This window comes from Poecilia mexicana, unplaced genomic scaffold, assembly GCF_051168715.1.
Source record: "Poecilia mexicana isolate PSO_F unplaced genomic scaffold, ASM5116871v1 scaffold_2, whole genome shotgun sequence".
Classification (NCBI taxonomy): domain Eukaryota; kingdom Metazoa; phylum Chordata; class Actinopteri; order Cyprinodontiformes; family Poeciliidae; genus Poecilia; species Poecilia mexicana.
Window position 1 is genome coordinate 35,085,168 of NW_028263371.1, and position 20,623 is coordinate 35,105,790.

Consider the following 20,623-nt stretch of genomic DNA (forward strand, 5'->3'; position numbering starts at 1 on the left):
CAAAATTCTCACCATTGTGATATTTAACACATGAAAAGTTTTATTTTCAGACTGAGAGAAACAAGATCATATTTCTCCTTTTAATATTCAGTTCAGTTCTTTTTTTTGCTTTTGTAGCAGAAATGTTTTTGCTGCTTCCTGTCCGAAAGATGCATTTAGAGGGAAAAATATGCAGGAGACAGACTGGACCTGCTCTGTATTCTGCTGCAGCTGTGAGATATGGCCCGTTTCCAAAGAGCAAACAATCAAGTTACAAATTATTTAAACCCTAAATTTAGACTCTTTATGCTCTTGAGTGCCATCTGAACTTTATTTGTCTGCTTTCAGTCCCATATGAAATGATTGTTCTGTAGTTGTTGCTGTTCATCGACTCCAGCTCTGATGGAAACACACCTGATGACTGGAAATGAATGATCTGAACTTGTTGCTGTGAGGCGGGGAAAGCTGACTTTTAACTAACAGAAAGTCTTTGCTGAAAGCAACATGTCCCATCGAGGCTCTGACAGTACCAACTCATACAGCGGAGGTGAAGATTTGGATCTTTGTGTCTGAATTTCAGATGCTTTACTCTCAATCCCATTGTGTGAACAAGGAAGTCAAGATTCCCAGGAACAGTTTACTGACTGCAAATTGTTTTCCAATTCTTTATGAAAAAAATTCTGAAAGTATGCTGGTCCTTCATAATCAGCCCAGTATTAACAGTTCGTAGAACCACAATCCAGACAGATCCAGCTCAAACCTGCAGAGTACATTATGTCTACAATTTAGTTGTATCTGACCAGTCAGAAAATGTTCATATATTTTTCACCAATGATTAGCAAATAGCTCAAAAGTGTTAAAATTTGATATTAGGTCTAAATTAATTTTGCAGTCTGGTTTAATCTTGCATAAATGAACCCAGACATGTTATTGAACTAATAGCTAAATGTAGCAGAACTAACTATGCTAACTAATCATGAACTTGGATTTCATAGTGAAACATGATTGTTTTTATTCTACAAAATTTAAGGGTATATATAAAATAACTTACAATTTAGTTGTTTTAATTAATTTTATTGGGTTTACAACAAATGCATAGAATCAGATTCAGTGCATTTCCTATTAAGAAATTATAAATTCAATGATGTAATCAATACACAAATCTAGAATAAATTATGGAAATTAGCACGATCAGCTAGCTGATGCTAGTTCGCAGACATACCAAAGATCATATTGAAAGCAAAGTGCTGTAGTGGTTCAAAATTATACCTGATTCAGATCAGTTTCATAAATTTGCCTCTTCTGCCTCTTAAGTACTGAAATGTATTGAATGTGCCATATTTAGCTAAAAAGAAAAGTTTTCTTTCCAGAATCTGTCAGCTAGCATTCAGGTCCTAGAAGATCACACCAGGATAGCATGATGCTAACTCCACAGCTTTAGCATGAGTCCTACTTCCAATGTTTGACCAACCCAGAGTGGTCAAACATTGGCCACTCTGGGTGGTCAAACATTGTGTGTTTGACCACCCTTTGTGTGTGATACCACAACACAAAGGACAACATTGGTTTTGTAGAGGCGCTTTTATAAAAGTATTTTCTTCACCTTCAAAAATAAATGCAGCCTGAAAAATCACCCAACCAACCCATTGTTAATGAGGTTTAATAGCACTGAGTCACATGAATGTACAAACCAAACCCCAATGTAAGCCAGGGCGTTGATTTCTAAAGATAAGAGAAATCCACCTAGCAACAGAAATGTTCTTGTAGGTGTAAACATGAACAAAGCCGCTTCACAGGTGGTCGTTTAGAGAACCTGGACCGACTTAATCCTCACAGAGCATCTGAGCTTAAATTGAAAATGAATCTCATCAAATTCTGAAAAGACCATTGGAGACTTATCAAAATGTCATGGTATGTTTTTTTGGGTTCAGTTTAATGTTTAAAAAGTAGCAGCAGCAGCAGCAGCAGCAGCAGACAGCAGAGCGGCATTAGTGACACGTATGAAGGAGTGAAATGGCACCGCAGCTCTCTGAACAAACTGTGACCCCGGCTGAATGCCAAGAGTCGGAGCTCAGAGCACACAATGTTCAGAGGCAGAAATCTGTGACTCACTGCAAGTTGTTGATTTGATTAAAAGACTTTTATCTGTTAAGATTCTGTAAAGGTTTAACCATGTGAAGACATAGAGACAGAGACAGGCTGGTCAATTAGGTCAGGTGAGAACCCGCTATCACCCACGTAGATGACTTTGTGATTTATTGTGTGAAAAGGGAGGAGATGGAAGAGAGTCAGAAAAAGTTGTGGAATGTCTTGCAGAGAAAGTAAAGAAACTCACCAGATGAAAGAATTCATGTGTGAATTAGGGGAAAACAAGGAAACCGCAGAAATAAAAGGTTCTGAAAGTGGATTGGATTAAGTTCCTTCAAAGAAAACAGCTAATGCAAAAGACAGTGGAAGGTGGAGTGGAAGGGGACGAGTGTCAGCGATGATGTGTGTTAACAGATAATAGAACCAGGTGTTATGTACGATTTGGAGACGGTGGTGCCAATGAAAAGGTCATCTGAGACGTTTAGATAGTGATCAGCAGGGACCAAAATGGACGGGATCAGAAATTAGTATTAAAGCTAATGCTAAAGACTGTAAACACAAAGTAAGGCTGTGTTTACATGATACTGCTGCCTGGAAACTGCCACTATTTCCAGATCTCGATTGGGAAAAAGTTCCACGTTTAGACGGCACCACAATGGCAGCTCGGGTCAGCTGTAGTTGTTATGTTGTGCCACCAGGTGGCGATGGGCTTTTAGCATGTGGTCAAACATATCCTTAGTGTTTGCCTCATTGTAAACAGTAATCTGTCCCCTTCTTCCATGAACAAAATGCTTGTCTAACACATGTACTCTTTATCAGAACCTGTTTGCAACTTAATTGAAATTCCGTTAAAAAATTGGGCAAAAAATTTGTCGCTATCCCTCTACTATCAAAAAAGAACAACACAATTTCACAATTATGGCGTTTCCATTAAGTAAGAAACTAAATTAAAGTCACACTTAAATAAGTTTGTTTACGCAATAAGTTGCTAAAAAATTCACCATCATCCTCCAACTACTTCCTGTCATCTTCTTTGTCTTTTCTCCCTTTGGTAACATCCAGTTGGTCACATGACTTGTGTGATGTGAAACAGCAATTCCTTTGTAGTTTTGGAAATTTCACTAATTTCAATACAACTGTAAAATATCCCGGCACAAAAATGTTTTAGCAAAAAAGTTTGTTTCCATTATGCAAATGTATTTTGGTAATTCAAATTTGCACAATTATGTGGTCAAAGGAAACACAACTATTGTTCATCCTGGAAACCCCTATTAACGGGCTAGCAACCTGTCAGTAGGGCAACATGGGGAGCTAATGGATGGCTTATAACTAATCAGTTAAATGTACAAAGATTATGAAATAAGATCAAATATCTTAAACAAGTGAATATGACAAAAAACAAGGTCAAATCCTTTCCTACAGCACACTCTTTGTTCACATATTGTGACCTGCAGTGTGCAAACAAACCCAGGGTTATCAAATGGACTGATGGTGGAAGCATGTCGTGCTCAGCTGTGTCCATGTTCAGAGCTACTGGGCAGGTCAAAGTGGCAGCAGCGAAATTAGGTGAGAAGAGCTCCATCAAAGTCTCCAACTGGGCTGCGTAATTAGAAGGGCGTGTGAAAGCCCACATGGGGGAAGCTGAATGTTGATGATGGAGCGGCAGCTCAGCAGTGAAACAAACACACCATCGCTGTCAGAGCACATCAGCCACTGCATCACTGGGCCAAATCATGAGGCTGATCTCAGTCGACAGATGGGTGAGTCAAACTTTGAACAGCTTTATGATGCCTGCAACATATATTTTTTTAACTAAAGCTGCCAATCAAGGTTAGAGTTAGATTATTTGGCAAGAAAAATCCCTTAGGTGTTCTTATAAAGAATAACGGAATGTCATTTACCTCCCTTCAAATTAAAAAACAAAAAGAGCAGTTTTTTTTTTTTTTTTGTACACCACAAATATCACGATCTTGATTTGTGAAAGTCATTTGAATCCATGGAAACCACAAACAGACAAAATGTGCCTCTTAAAAATGTTACACAACATGTGAAACATTTATGTTCTTTACTTTGATGTGACATATTTCATAAAGCACTCTGCCTTTAGCAGCTACTGTGACATTTCATTCTACTAAAAACTTAAATAATTATTCAGGGTGCCTTCCAAAAGGTGTTGTATTTTTTTCTCTTTTGGAACAAACTGTTCTGTTCATTTAAGATTTCCCTTACATAAAAAAACAGTGTTTCAGTATTCCTCTCTTTTTGTAACCTACAACCAAAAACATTTCTCCTAAATGACATTTTCATGTCAAGATTAAATGTTATAAAAGGTTTCACTGACAGACCCACCCACCATACATGTCTGTATGTCACCCCATTGTTGCTAATTTGGCAACATTCTTACTATATTTAGCAACATTTCATACAAAACAATCGATATAGACCAAAATTGGAATTGGCCGTAATCTGCAATTGGCCAGTAAAATGTGATCGATGCAAGAAAAGAATAATTGTCCACTTCATTAATCTATTCCTTCTTCACCAAAATCTAAGTTTGCTTCTTTGAATTTGAGACCTGACAGAAAAAAGGAAAATAAGATATCTCTTTTTTTATGCCAAAGCTGCAATTAAATAAGTGTAAATTCTTGAGGCACCATGGCACCATGCTCACTTGTTTCTAATGTATTTAATCCCTTACGTACCCAGGAGGTTGAGTCTTCAGTAAGATTAAGAAGCATCCCGGAACTTGACTCAGTTTCTGTAACATAATACGATTACAGGGAATGTGAGCCTATGTGTTGTATCGCTGATGCTCTTTGAGGTTCATCAGAGGGAATCAGATAAGACAGAACAAAAGTCAACAAACACGTGTCAATAATACCATAAAGGAAACAACTTAGACATGTTTTTGTTCTACAAAATGCTTCATGGAAACATGCGGAGTCCTGAGCACAACCAGAACCATGGAGCGTTAGAGGCCGCCTGGTCTCATATCCAAGTCAGATACGCTGCAGAAAGAAATCAACCACAACAGGTTTTAACCGGGAAAAAGAAGCTGTTGCAACACGCAAGGTACTGCATAAAATGGAAATAATGCAAGTGAAAATGCAAACACTTCAAAACATCTGTACAATTCCAGATTTGAGCAATTTTTTCAGTTTTTTTTTTATTTTTTATTTTTTTCTGTCTATTTTCAAAGTTTAAACACTTAAATTCACCCTGAATTTTACACAGATAAAATGATGGCTGGATAGACAGACAGGTAGCTGAATGAATGCAGTGATGTGCACAGATAGACACCAGGTGGTGCTGTTCTATTGCACCTGCCTTTTTCTGCTGAATAAAAAAGTGCCCTTCTGAATTTTTTTTTTCTTTTTTCTTCACAGTGCATGGACCAAGGTAGCAAAAAGCCTATTTTAATTAGGTAGCAACTAATTTATTTTGGATTTGAAAGTGACAGATGTTCAATATTATTAATACTATTAATAGCTGTTTATATATATATATATATATATATATATATATATATATATATATATAAAAATAAATAAATAAATTCCCCTCTCACCCTCCGTGGGTGGTCTCTTTCATCTTCTGAGCTCGGGTCCTCTACCAGAGGCCTGGGAGCTTGAGGGTCCTCCAGTATCTTGGCTGTGCCTAGAACTGCACATTTCTGGACTGAGATGTCTGATGTTGTTCCTGGGATCTGTTTGAGCCACTGCTCCAGTTTGGGGGTGACTGCCCCGAGGGCCCCGATGACCACAGGCACCACTGTGGTCTTCACCTTCCAGGCCTTCTCCAGTTCCTCTCTGAGGCCCTGGTATTTCTCCAGTTTCTCATGCTCCTTTTTCCTGATGTTGTGGTCACTTGGTATTGCTACATCCACCACAACGGCTTTCCTCTTTTCTTTATCCACCACAATGTCCGGTTGGTTCGCCATTACCATCTTGTCTGTCTGGATCTGGAAGTCCCACAGGATCTTAGCTCGGTCATTCTCCACCACCTTTGGGGGTGTCCCCCATTTTGACCTCGGGGCTTCCAGTCCATATTCTGCACAGATGTTCCTGTACACTATGCCCGCCACTTGGTTATGTCGTTCCATGTACGCTTTCCCTGCCAGCATCTTGCACCCTGCTGTTATGTGCTGGACTGTCTCAGAGGCCTCCTTGCACAACCTACACCTTGGGTCTTGTCTGGTGTGGTAGATCTGAGCCTCTATTGCTCTGGTGTTTATGGCCTGTTCCTGGGCGGCCAGGATGAGGGCCTCTGTGCTGTCCTTGAGTCCAGCTTTCTCCAGCCATTGGTAGGATTTCCTGATATCAGCCACTTCAGTTATTTGTCGGTGGTACATCCCATGTAGGGGCTTGTCCTCCCATGATGGTTCCTCCAGCACCTTGTCCTCTGTTCCCCATTGCCTGAGACATTCGCTGAGCACATCGTCCGTTGAGGCTTTGTCCTTGATGTATTTATGGATCTTGGATGTTTCATCCTGGACAGTGGCTCTCACACTCACTAGTCCTCTGCCTCCTTCCTTACGGCTCGTGTACAGTCTCAGGTTGCTGGATTTGGGGTGGAACCCTCCATGCATGGTTAGTAGCTTCCGAGTCTTAACATCCGTGGCCTTTATCTCTTCCATTGGCCAGTTAATTATTCCGGCAGGGTATCTTATTACTGGCAAGGCATAGCTGTTTATTGCACGGATCTTGTTCTTGCCATTGAGCTGGCTTCTCAGGACTTGCTTTATTCGTTGGAGGTATTTGGCTGTGGCTCCTTTCCTTGTGACCTCATCGAGGTTGCCATTTGCTTGTGGTATTCCCAGGTACTTGTAGCTGTGCTCTATGTCTGCTATTGTTCCTTCTGGGAGTGAGACCCCTTCTGTGTGGACGACCTTCCCTCTCTTTGTAACCATCCGGCCACACTTCTCTAGTCCGAATGACATCCCAATGTCAGTGCTGTAGATCCTGGTGGTGTGGATCAGTGAGTCGATGTCTCGCTCGCTCTTGGCGTATAGCTTGATGTCATCCATGTAGAGGAGGTGACTGATTGTGGCCCCATTCTTAAGTCGGTATCAGGCCTATGCAGAACAGCAGTGTTCTGCACAGCCCCAGTAATGAACGAACTATATATATATATATATATATATATATATATATATATATATATATATATATATATATATATATACTGCTCAAAAAAATAAAGGGAACATTTCACTTTAATTTTGTGTGTGCCTCCATTGGTTAATAAATTTGATTTCCATTGATGATTTTTGTGTGATTTTGTTGTCAGCACATTCAACTTTGTACAGAACAAAGTTCTGTACAAAGTTGTACAGAACAGAACAAAGTATTCAATGAGAATATTTCATTCATTCAGATCTAGGATGTGTTATTTGAGTGTTCCCTTTATTTTTTGAGCAGTGTATATATATATATATATATATATATATATATATATATATATATATATATATATATATATATAAATTATTTATATATATAATTTTTGGGGGGTTTGACATTACACTGTATCATACTGGTAAATAAACACATTATCAGTCTTTAGCTTTACAGAATCTTTATGTCATAATTTCACAGAATTGAACTGTTGATTTTATTGACTTTTTCACTGTAGAAGTGGGACATGCAGACAAAGTTGTATTTTACATTTCTGTGTGAACAAATATGATCAGAGTATTTTAAATATCACTATTCATGTTGGTTAGCACATATAGACATCCACTCAACAAGTACATTGTACTATAAAGATGTATTGTTAAATTAACAAATCAATCATTAATACGTTACAATCCTAAAGGAAACCTGTCAGGATTTCAACTCCATCTGCTGTGGAAGGTGATTCTCATGGCCTTCATGCAAACGCTTCAACCTCAAGCATCTTATCAACCATAATTTTACAAATACTGTAAGCCATCTTTTTTGAACAGAACAAAAAGCAGCAGCTTATATTCTCTAACCTAAGGAATATGAGGACACTAAATTTGAAATTCCAATTAAAGTTATTTAGTATATAAAGTCAATTTTTTTTTCTTTCAGGACATAAAACAATCCTAAAGAATGAAAGTTAAAATGATCATTTTACTATATGTGAAACTATTAGCATTGTCTGAGTGCCTTGGGCCTCCACTAACTCCACAGGAGGATTTTCAGGGCAGTGACACATTTTACAAAGTAATGCTGCAATTAAGCCAATGACTGCAAAGCAGCTGACATGCAACCATTGTGGACTCTTAAGGGTCAGGGGCCCCAGGGCCATCTTCTGAAAGGTTGCACTGTAAATAACAACCTAATAACCCATCACAAAATGACTCAGACTGGAGTTCAGAGGGTCACAGAATCAGCAGTCAGCAGTGAGAAGAGTTGTTGAGCATAGCAGACAGTAGAGGAACAACAGAATCAGCCAGTCACCCAATCAGCCTGTCTATTAATTATTATTTCTAACTTTTTATCATCAGCAGAGATGATCACATTGAAAATAACATGGAGGGCAAGGACAACATCAATTAGAGTGGGCAAAAAACAATAAACATACAGCTAGACTGCAATGGAGTGGTTTAGATCAGGGGTGTCCAAAGTGTGGCCCTTTTACTGATTTTTTGCGGCCCCCAACAGCAGTTCCAAAATTGTGCAAATTTGGCCCATCCAGCACAGGGACTTAATTCAGATAAGGAGACGTTTCTTGTAATTGTGGTACAATTATTAGTGACATGATTTTATTACAATGCCATTTGCTAAGTACAACACAAAGTGCTGATCTTTTTATAACCAAGTTCTTATTAAAATTAAAACCAAGTTTGTCCAGAGACTTTTACTGAAAAACCAACTTTGCTGCACACAAGTCAGCTTCTATTCAAGTTATTAAACTTGGCTAGCATTTTGAAACGAAGTGACCCAAATCCTGTTCTTACAGCTGAAAATAAATGTGTTTAATTAACCCCAAATGAAATTGAAAACTACAGAAAACAAGCAAAATCCTTTTAAAGTTTTGGATCCACAATGAAAAACATCCATTTAGTAAAAATAAATAAATAAATAAATAACTGGACTACTTAATTTTATTTATTTATTTATTTATGTTTTTTTTAATTTGGACTCCCCTGGTTTAGATCAAAGCAGATTCAAATATTAGAATGGCCTAGTCAAAGTTCAAATGTTGACAAATTCTCTCCATCCAATTTGACTGAACTTGAGCTGTTTGAAAAAAAGTGTCAGCTTTCAGCTGGAACTGGTTAAACATGGTTCTAAGTACAAAGAACCGAAGCAGGGATCTGAACATAAGCACACTCCACACTTTTCAGATTGTATTTCAGTTTTATGTCATGTTCATTCCAACTCACAATAATTTACTTTTCCTTTAATTGACTCACTACAGACACATTTAATAACCATGAAAGTGATTGTGGATCCAGACAAAGTGTTTTAACCTGTACAGGAAGTAGTTGTGACCACATCCTGTTGAATAGTGAGGCTTTGTGCTCTCTACTCTCTAGTGTTTGGTTAAAGCACCTCAGCAGGCTGTGCTGGAACAGCAGTAGTTGCATAAGAAAATACACTCTGGTTTTTCATCATATTCCAGCAACAGAATGTGACACATGGCAGGGCCTGAGCGTTTGTCCCTTCATTAATCTCAGCATCGTTTTCTCACTAAGTCAGGGCTACTTTCTTATTTCCTCCTCCTCTCCTGAACTTCCATCTGTGACGGCGGGCTCTTGGCAGGGACGCTCCAGCTCTGACACCCACATCATCAAAGCCTCGTCTTCCTGAAGCAGCGAAGTGAAGGAAAAACACACGCATAAGCTGTGTGAGACTGACATGACTGATGGAGGATCTCTGCGCTCATGCTCAAATGCTAGCAAAGATGAAAAACAAAAACAAGTGTCAGGCTAAGTTCTCCCTCTCTGTGCCTTCGCCTGGCACCTCACCATCTCATTCCCCTCTGTTGGATGGCTGAGCTAAGTGGGGATGGCGGTTTCCTCTTAGCATACCAAATTCAGTTAAAAGCCATAGTAGAGCTGGATTTGACAGGGCATATGGAGAGATATGCTTCCAAAATGAATGGAGGTGACTGTGGCTGTGTGGGTAGAGTAGTCGTCTTATGATCAGAAGGTTGTATGTTCGATTCCACCTTCTTCTCCACGTGTCGATGTTTGGGGTCAAGTGTCTTAACCCATTTGCCTTCTGATCTGTGTATAGATGTTTGAGGGTTTGTGAATGTGACTCTAGTGTAAAGTGCTTTGAGTGAGTCAAAAATGACTGGAGAAGCACTATATAAGTTCAGGTGAATTAAAATGAATATAAAAGATGTTGGATTAAGTTAATTGGATGTACAAACATGTAAATACAATTTCTCATTTTATGTGAATGTGTAAAAGAGTTTCAGTGTTTTGGCCTTAAATGCACATGGAAACAATTACTGTGTTTCCATTAGAAATGTTAAAAATCAACACTTGAATAGGATTGTTCATGCAATAAGTCATTAAACATGCCTGGCCATCACCCTCAAAAAATTAGATTTATTAAAAATGTGATGTATTTCCATTAAGCAAATTTGTATTTGAAATGTCAAGTTTCAAGAACAGTATAGCTGGAAATTCCCACAATGTCAATAAAACAGTAAATGGTTGAATGGAAGATGCATTTGTCTAGAAATGTCAAAGTTTGCAAAGCCATCATCTGGGTTTTCCTACAATGTTTAAATGAATAAAAATGTTAGCATGTGATCTTAAAGGTTTAAAAAAATTAAAATGTCTCTCCCTATTGACATTTCGCAAATAGAAATTATGTGGAACAAAAACATTGTGTCTTTATATACAGTCAATGAAAATATCTGTTTTTTACTGTACCTGTTTTGAACTCTGTTTGTTTGTTTTTTTGTTTTTTTTTTTTAAAGTTCAAGAGCAAAATGTACCATAGGAAAAAGGAAAGAGAGAGAAGACGGACACAGAAAAGAGAAGTAGATTTGTCTTTCTCCAGGTTCATCGATTGAGAAGTGGAAAGATGCATTTATTAAGAAAGTACAACAACATCTGTAAAGAAACACAAAGTGAAGAAATCCAAGGACAGAACTATAAAACTTGCAACTATAAAATCTTGTTTCCATCCTTCAGAGAGTACAAAGAAAGGAGCGAAAACGTGGTCAAGGCAATGGAAACAGAGAGGTGTAGATCTTGTCCTCTTTCTTTCCATTATCTGGTGATTTTGTTCCTTTTTTTACTTTTTTTGCCTCTGTTCTGAATATCCACAGAAATATTGAGGCTGATACCGAAGAAAACACAAAACATTTGAAGCTTGTCAAAGCTTCATGTCAAGCCTGTTCCAAGCATTTGTTTTTGCATGATTGTAAGAAATAGGCTGAGTTTGAAAGATTCTGAATGAAATAAACAGCTAACAATGTAGATGCTGTGGTCTGATCTAACAGTATGAAAGTTTTTATTATTATAGTTTGTAAATAGTCATCAATGAAATCAAGGCTTTGTTAAAAAGTGCAGAAACTAGAGGCAAAGTAAGTAACAGGAATTTTGCTACATGTATTAAATAAGAAACACAATCAATTTCACAGGAATAACTTCATTCGCACGATGCCATGACATCATCCTCCAACTACTTCCTGTCGTCTTCTTCGTTTGTACCAGTAGTAACATCTGGTTGTTGATCACGTGACTCGTCTGATACAAAAAAATATGTTTCCATTGCAGTTTGAGAAATAAACCAACTTTAATACAACTAAACAAATCCATCGAATCCTAGTAACACTTTTTCTTGGAAAAAAGTTTTTTGGAAATAGTTGTGTTTCCATCTATTTATGAAATGCTAAACTGCATATTTACTATAAATGGTTTATAGAAATGACATCCTGTCTCCTCAGTTTCCTTAGGTAGAAAACTTTTTACCAGTTGCAATAATAAATTAAATCTTGTAAAACCAGGATTGAATTGAAATGTGTGTTATGTTCATTAATTGGCTGAATCCGCTGGATGGAATTATCTGTATATTTCTGTATATAAATGTAATGTTTCTCCATAAAAGAGCCTTGATATGACCCCTACTGTTTATCATTAACATAACACTAAAATGTTAAACAGTATGGGAAACAATACAAACTGCTCCATTTACAGTGAATGTAAATATCACTGACTTCAAGCATATCTTCACTCATGGAAATATGAGATTTATTTTTGACCCTTGTCATTTGGGGGAAACGGGAAAGGAGAAAAGAAAATCAGCAGGAATCCGAGGTTGCGGATGTGGCAGCGAGGCGTAACAAACTGTCCCGTTCTGACCGCAGCGGTGCTCAGCCCCTCCCCGGAGCCTCCAGCCCGGCACGCCGTACACATTTCAGGGGTGTATAATGTGTGACAGAGCTGTCACAGGTATCAAGCCTGTCTGTGGCAAATCCATAGAGTGTGGCAAGGTGTGTGGGGAGGACGGGCAGGACAAAGATGAGGGACTGGAAAGGAGACTGACAGATTGTCCGGATGGAGGACAGCTGGGAGATGGCGATATGTGTTTTTTCATACATATCTCTCAACACCACTGAGTAATGGTGCATTTGAGGAGTGAAAGTAAACACAGAGTACATGGAAATCTGCAGTGCAACATGTGGAATAACACACAAACACTACAACCCGAAACACACATCACTGCTTGGGCTCAATCTGGGTCACAAGGCATTAAATCCCCTTGTTCATCAGCTGCTCTTACACACACCCCCACCAACACACACTGCAAACCACAACCATCACCTCACCACACACCATCTGTCCTCCAGAATCCCGCCTATTAAATCCACCAGGGTCTAACCGGACTAACCCCCACAGAGCTGCCAGACACACGTGAACCAGTCGGCTGACGAAGCTATAGCTCCTGCTAACGTAACGTGTCCAAAACCAACTTCAGACTTGCTGTTTTATTCATATTCAGAGCCCCATTCAGAACTTCATATCCTCTCATCCTGGGATGGAATGCAATGGTTATTCTGGATCTCTTTAGTAGGATGCAACTGCAATTATTGTTAAAAAAAACAAGATTAAAGGTACAAGTTTGATTTACAGGGATTTTTTTTTCAACTCATCAAACAAGTTCTGTTATCAGAGGAGGATTACTAGAGTGAATACAATAAGAAGTTTTCAATGATAACTTCATCCTCACTGTAATTAATGGAAGGTCAAGACATTATATTTCTGTAGTAAAAGTATTTTTAAAGGGTTAACTGCTGTAATATATGTTTGACATACTGAAATATAAGTTTCATTAAGTTATAAACAACAAAACTAATTTAATAATTTTGTTGATTAAGAAGTTAAATTTTACCGTAGATATTTAGAATTCAGTGTTAAAGTCAGTGAGACAAGAATATGAAAACAACAAATAAAAACCTAAACCTCCTTTTTCAACTGGAGAAAATCAGGATTTTATATTTTCAAACTGTCCTGCAGGACTGAAGCACAGTTAGGGTTAAAGATTGCAAAGAATCTTAGTGGAAGGAGATAAAAGATTCACCCCGCCTTGATGTTTCACCATTCCATTGTTCTTATAAATCAATCATTGACAAAAGATTTACTCCTTTTAGAAGAAAAAATTACAAAAAAAAAATCCTTCAATGTCAAAATAATGGATTTCTACTAAATATCCATTCATCCATTTATTATCTTCCACCTGCTGTGGGGGGAGTTCCAGGCCAGCAGAGCCTCTCAGCTCCTTCAGACTAGCCAGCAGAAATTAGCAAACACCTGGTGGAGCTATAGTATTCCAATTTCATGAGAAAATCTAAATTGTGTTTTTGTTAAGCCATAATTATCAAAATTTCCAGACATAAGTTCTTCAATAGATCATCTTGAGTGTATGAATGTCAAATCTTTGGTTTTTATTACTAAAACAAATATATATTTTTTTAAATTTTCTAATTTATTGATTTAAAACTGTAAATTTGAACTTTCCAGAGTTCATCAACAGAAAAAACAACTTTAGCATGAAAGGTAGTTGCTGCATTTTTACTCCCACTTTGAAAAACAAAATGATTAAGGGAAAGGGCAAATCTGACCTCTGCAAAAATAAATAAATAAAATGTAAAATAGAAGACCAGGAAGCAGGTTGTTCAACAGTGTCCTTCATGGATTCATAAATGGAGCCTCAGAGCTGTTTTACTGTCACCTGAACAGATCTGGGGCCACAAAGTTCATACCAAGCATGACGTGTTCCAGATCCAAAGGCTTTATGGGAACCAAAGGTGAACAAATTCCAAGTGGTAAATAATCAACACTAACATCAGTCTGACTCTTGGGGCATCGATGAGCTGATGACACTTTGTCTTCAAGCTGTGTTCGTCACCTCAGCAAAAGTTGCCAAGTCAGAACGAGTGAATGTGCCAAAGAAACAGAAAACATCAATGAGATTCTGGTTCTGAGATTCTCACTCAATAGAAATCAAATATTAACATCCACTATGAGAAAATATGTTTTTTTTAACCTTCTAAAATAAAAAATAAAAAATTGAAATTTGCATGTTTCCCAATTTGTGCAATTTTATGGTCAAATTACATCTGATGTCACACAAGGAGACAAAATCTTTGAGAAGTTGCTTCAAAATACAAAAACAGGTGCATCTGAATTTAGCTATGAAGTTTAAAATGTCATAAAATAATTATCTGGACTTTACCAAACTCTGCAGTAATCTTAAACATCTGAATTTGAAGAGTTTGGGGACATTCTATCACTCCATTCTATTTATTGCATTTAGCAAATTGCTATAATTTGATTGAAAACAGGAAAATGTTTCTCTTCTTCTCTTTTCATAGAATGTGAAGAAATATCAGGTTTTACCTGGAAGTGGAGATAAGTATCACAAGTGCTTCTCCATGGAAGTGAAGGCACTTTTGCAAAGTGTAGAGAAGAACATGTGATGGTAAGACTTTACCTTACATGTGAGAGGAAGCTCATACTGATGCACATTCGTTAAGATTCACACGAGGTAATTAGGAGAGAAGCAGGAGGCGCCGCCTCCACACTTGTGTCTCCAGAACATCAAAGCAGCGTTGGCCCACTTGGTGGTCGGCCATCTCACTTTTCTCTTTCTGTGCCCTCAAGTTGTTAAGCGACATTACTCTTTAATCAGCTTGGCATCTGGGGAGTATTCTGCCCCACAGATATCATGCAAATCAGCACAGCTCTTCTTTGTTGGTGGCTGTGTGCATGCTGGTGGTCTGCTGGAGGAACGCTCCATTGTTACATAAAGTTGGATTTCTGCAGGCCTGAATCAAAGCAGCTTAAAATTTCCTGCTATCTCACAGGAAGAAAAACAAGAACCTCTTAAATGTGCCTGACTTTTGGTAAGATCCTGGGTGTTTGTGGGTTTCCACATGGATGGGGATCGTTTTTCTTTTTGTTTTTTTCTTGACTCATGAGGTGTCTGGGGATGTTCATTCGGGTCATTGAACATGTTCGGTTCTGGTTGGAGTCTCTCAGAATCTCTTGGAGGTTGGTGTCTATGGCTTTTGGCAAGGATTTCATTAAATAACTGTAACCTCCACTGCTGATGTGTATAAACTTGAATTCTGCAGACATCAGCTCATGCAGAGGATCAGAGAGTACGCTGCTGGTGCAGAGATAACATCAGAAATTTCTACTTTAAGCTGAATGTTGGTGTCAGCTTTCAGAGGGGTCACTTGTTAAGGTGGAGTTGATTGGAAAGGAAAACTTTGCCATGCCCTTTATTATATTCCTGTTTATTTAAATGACCCTTTAATTTTCATGGAAATTTTTCCATGTGTATCATTCAAAAGCAGAAATATTCTCCATTAAAGATTGTGCTTAAATGTTTATCCAGCAACATATTAAACTTTTTTGTGAATGCAATCATCAATTATCCTCTTTATGTAATTAACAAATAATTTTCTGCATTTTAACTCTTCTGTAATTAGTTTAGCTATTATCGTCTTCCTCTCTCTGTTTTTGTCAACTTAAGGTGATATTTTCCACCACATCCATATCTCAACAATTGTTTAAAAGTTTTGTGTTTTTGTTTCATTTTGTTTTTACTGTTCCATACATGTAAATTGGTGGATGGGCAATAACCAGAAAATCTATTAAACTCTTGATTTCAAACAAGAAAAAAATATCTTCAGAAGTAATAAACTTTGCAATTTTGAAATGATTTCAGATCAAGAGAATGGCAAATTTACTGGAATAAAAATATTTTTTTACAGCTTAACATGTCACAGCATTATTAAGATTCACTATTAAAGAAAAATCATAATATTACTGATTAAAAACCAGGATGAAAGGTTCAGTTCTAATTCTGCCACAGCTGAAAGTCCTGACAAACAAACAAAAAAAATATCTGAATTACATTTTAGCGTCAAAAGCCTTGGTTTAATTTACCGTGAAAAAAGAACAATGAAGCCTTTGCCCATTAACCTGAAGTGATCCTTTTTCATTCCTGACTGACCTCTGACCTCCAGAAATGGCCAGTGTCCCAACAGGTCTAGCGAACTGATAGAACTGAAAGCTCAGTTAGATAGCAGTGATTGTTTTTCTCCCACAACTTGGCTGCAGAATAAAAGCCTTCCCTGTTTGCTACAGCAGCTCAAATCCCCGGCCCACGTTGGAATGCAACACGACGTTCAACTGAGCACAAAAAAAAAAAAAAAATAATAATAATAATAAAAATCTGCAGCTAGATCTCAGCCGGCTGTTTGGTGGAGAGAAAACTGGAGACGGATCTGTCAAGATTCTTTGTTTCCAGGACCAGTCACTGTTTTCATGATTTGACTAAATCAAATCTCAATCAGCTGTCTGAATTTGTAAGCACCAATTTGAAAACTACAGAACACAGGAATGATATTTTAATTCACTTCATGTCCATCCATCCATCCATCCATCCATCCATCCATCCATCCATCCATCCATCCATCCATCCATCCATCCATCCATCCATCCATCCATCCATCCATCCATCCATCCATCCATCCATCCATCCATCCATTTTCTTTACACTCTTGTCCCCACTGGGGTCAGGAGGTGCTGGTGCCTCTCCAGCTAACCTTCCGGGCGAGAGGCGGGGTCACCCTGGACAGGTCGTCAGTCTGTCGCAGTTCAGTCCATGTCAACTTGTTGAATTTGACTAACAATTACATTTTAATGCCTCCTCTCTTTTGTATGATTCTTTCTTCCTTTCTTTCTTTGCTCAAATAAACTGTAATACTATATGGCCAAGAAGCTTTTTTCATTCAGACATTTTTTTTTTTATTCAATTAGCAAATTTTATCTGAAGTCATCCATTCAGACTGCTAGGACTGAGTTTTCTCTGGTCAAAGTCAGAAAAAAAAATGTTCAATTTTACCTGGCTATAAAAACTGTCTCTTAAAACCAACAATTTTACCTGAGAAGCATATTTGTGTTTTTTGTCTCAGTTTTCCGTTACTAAAAGCAGTTATCTTCATTTCATAACATGCCAGCAACAGCTCCAGTAGGAAAAGCGTTATAAAACCAGAAAATAGGCCAACAAAGCCGCGCTTTGTAAATAACAATGTTTTAAAGTATTTCTTCCGCCGGTTGCCTAGGTTCAGTTGCTGATAATAATCCCCCCGCAGCTGCCTAGCAGAGGAAAATACATCTTTATTCATGCAGCTCTCATTTCCATAGCTCTTCCATCCTAATGCAGAACAGAACAGCTTGCAGATAAGAAAAGTAATATTGTCTGACAGCAGCTTTTGCCATTTTGAGGGAATAAAGATGTGCTGTCTTTGATGTACTGTCTGCAGGAACTGAATAAAGGTGTATCAAGCTTTTGTGCACATAACTTCCTCTTCAGCCTTGACAAAGAGCAAGTGTGATTAAACATAGCTCAGTGGCTGCTGTAGAGTCACACCTTGGAGTCACAAGGCTCTGTGACGTCTTAAGCTGTCTGGATGAATGTTGTTTCAAACAGAATAATGGAGCGGAGAACTGCTTCTCCTGTTCTTCACTAACCACATATAAAGTCTTGTAAGAGTTGTTCATTCAAAGGGAATTTCATTTTATGTCCAACAAACTGAAAACAAAACCATTTAGAACTGTTGGACTTGTTCACATTTTGTCAACCAGTTGAGGCATCATGTTGATCATGTGACTCGTTTGATGCAATAAAAGTGTTTCTATCACTGTTCTGTGAAATAAACCCAAAAATCCTAAATGTTTCATCAAATACTAGACTGTTTTGAAATTGTCATGTTTCCATTTAGCAAATTTATTTTCAAAATGTGTGAGAATTTATTATATGGTCAATGGAAACGTAGCTACAATGCAATATTTTACAATTACAGTGGCTGACTTATTGTAATATACAACAAAAATCCATTAAATTAGAACTTTATTGAAAAGCCCGCTTATTTTAGGAACTTTAAACACATTATATAGCTTAACTATACATTTATAAGTTTGAATACCTTTATTTCTGTTAATTAGGATTTTCCACTTACAACTAATGAAAATATGACATTTAAAATTAAAATCTAAGAAAAAAAAACATTTTTAAAATAATGAAGAGTATTTTTAGTACCTACTGAAAAGGTTGTTTTTTTTTTCTCCAGGCAGGTTCTTTTCATCTGACAGAAGCATCTCATGTTCTAATTTAGAGCGAAGGCCCGAGCACAGTGCGTTTGGTTCAGGTTCAGTGTCCACCCTTATGCAGCAAGGCAACTGCAGCTTTTTATCTCCAGGTTATTTTGGAGCTGGATTGTGCATGATGAGAATGCGTGGAGTTTTCTAAAGCTCTGAACCGGACTACAAAGTGCTGGTTACAGAAACTGACTCATGCACCCCAGGGAGACATTAGAGGTAAATTGATTCTGCAGGATGACTCTAACTGCTCAATCAATGAAGCCACCAGAATAAAATAATCACCCGGCTGACACATGACTGTCAGATTAGAGAATAATGTGAGTTCAATAGCTATCACTATCTTTCAAGGATGTTTTTTATGCTTTTATGACTTTTTATGATCCTTCAAACCAAAAGAGCTTTCCATCTCTCCAAACAGGATAGAAAAAAAAAAAAAACTTCATTTGCACCATCCAGCTATTTAATGACATTCTATTTGCAGTGGCATTCACTCTGGGAAAAGCAAATCACACTCATCTAACACATTCATGTATGAGGCTGGAAGGGGCAGAGGCGAGCGGAGAGGCTGCTAGTGCTGCAGCGATGGGAGCCGGCCAGAGAGGCTGGACCCCCCCAGCACCAGGTTCCTCAACCAAACCAAACAAAATACATCTGTTTAAATCAAACACAGCAACTTAAACAGAAGCATTTGTAACTTTAGGCATTGCATCAAGCGTTTAGAGTCCTGCTCTGTGAAAGGTGCCAGTTTGGACCAGCAGAGGCATCCATCTCCTCTCAGGAAATCTGGGCTCGCTTCTAGCCTCTCAAATCCCTGCAGTACATCTGTTGCATTGTGCAGCTAGCAGTCTGTGTGGAGCAGACTATCATTTGCTCAGCTAACAATGACTTTGTTGCAAACTGGCCTTGCTTACTCCGCCTTTCTAGCTGTTTCAGACAACAGAGTTGGGAGAAAATGCACAACTTCAACATGAATATCAATGCAGGCTGCGTTCCGTATTGAATCACAATAGCAGTGAGCAGGAGGCTGCGACACAGCTGACCTTTAAAAGCCAGGTTTGATTCTAAATATGCACGCTTGATACATATATTGCACTTCCCTATAGCCTAAGGTAAGGCACAGCCAGCACTGCAGTCTGTTTACATCCCAACAGAAGGACAGCAGGAAGTCCAATCTTTGCACAGCATTTCACTTTTTTGACAATTTGTTATGTTATTTCAAGATAATTCTACAAATGATAACTCACAAGGACAAAATGAAAGTAGCAATAAGAAGCATTAAAACCAATTGTCAGGGTGATATTCTTTCTAAATATGTTTTTCTAATTTTGAAAATTGATCTTTCCAATTTCTTCCTGACAGTGCTGCTCCATTAAAGAGGCAGTTTTCTGAGTTTTCCAGCCACTTAATACCATTTTATAGCACATTTATATATAACAAGTAAATATGTCACAACCTCACCACCTTCTTTGTTTGCTTAGATGAAATAATAAAAAACATAAAAAGCCTTTCAGCATGTTTGATGCTGCTGCTTTTTCATCTTAAAACAATCTTTAATATTTCATTGCACAGTTTCTGCTCAGAGATGAATTGTCAGCTGTGAGACTTTGTACTGCAGGGTTTACCAAAGCATGACTCAAATCAAACTGTAGAAACATCTGAAAGGTGTTCAGAGGAAATCAGAAGGACCTGCAAGTGATTCTGTTTCCTTAAAAGTTTGCGGAAATATCAACTTTTTGTCATTTTGCAATTGCAGTACTGTAAGGGAAAAACCTATTCCAAAGCAATAAAAGTGATGAGCTGTGAATATTTTCTGGAACCATCGTATGCCGAGTTTTTTTGACTTCTCTGTCTTCCAGTGTGCTCACTTTACGTCATGATAGCAAACGAGATGTTATGTATCCTTTGGCATCACCAAAATCCCAATCTCATCTCGGACAAATT

General features: G+C 37.9%; 1 protein-coding gene across 1 annotated transcript in view; it reads right to left on the bottom strand.

The window, feature by feature from the left end:
- nlgn4xa (neuroligin 4 X-linked a) overlaps window positions 1-20,623 on the bottom strand; it is an 83,219-nt gene that overhangs the window by 23,961 nt on the left and 38,635 nt on the right. The window lies entirely within an intron of this gene.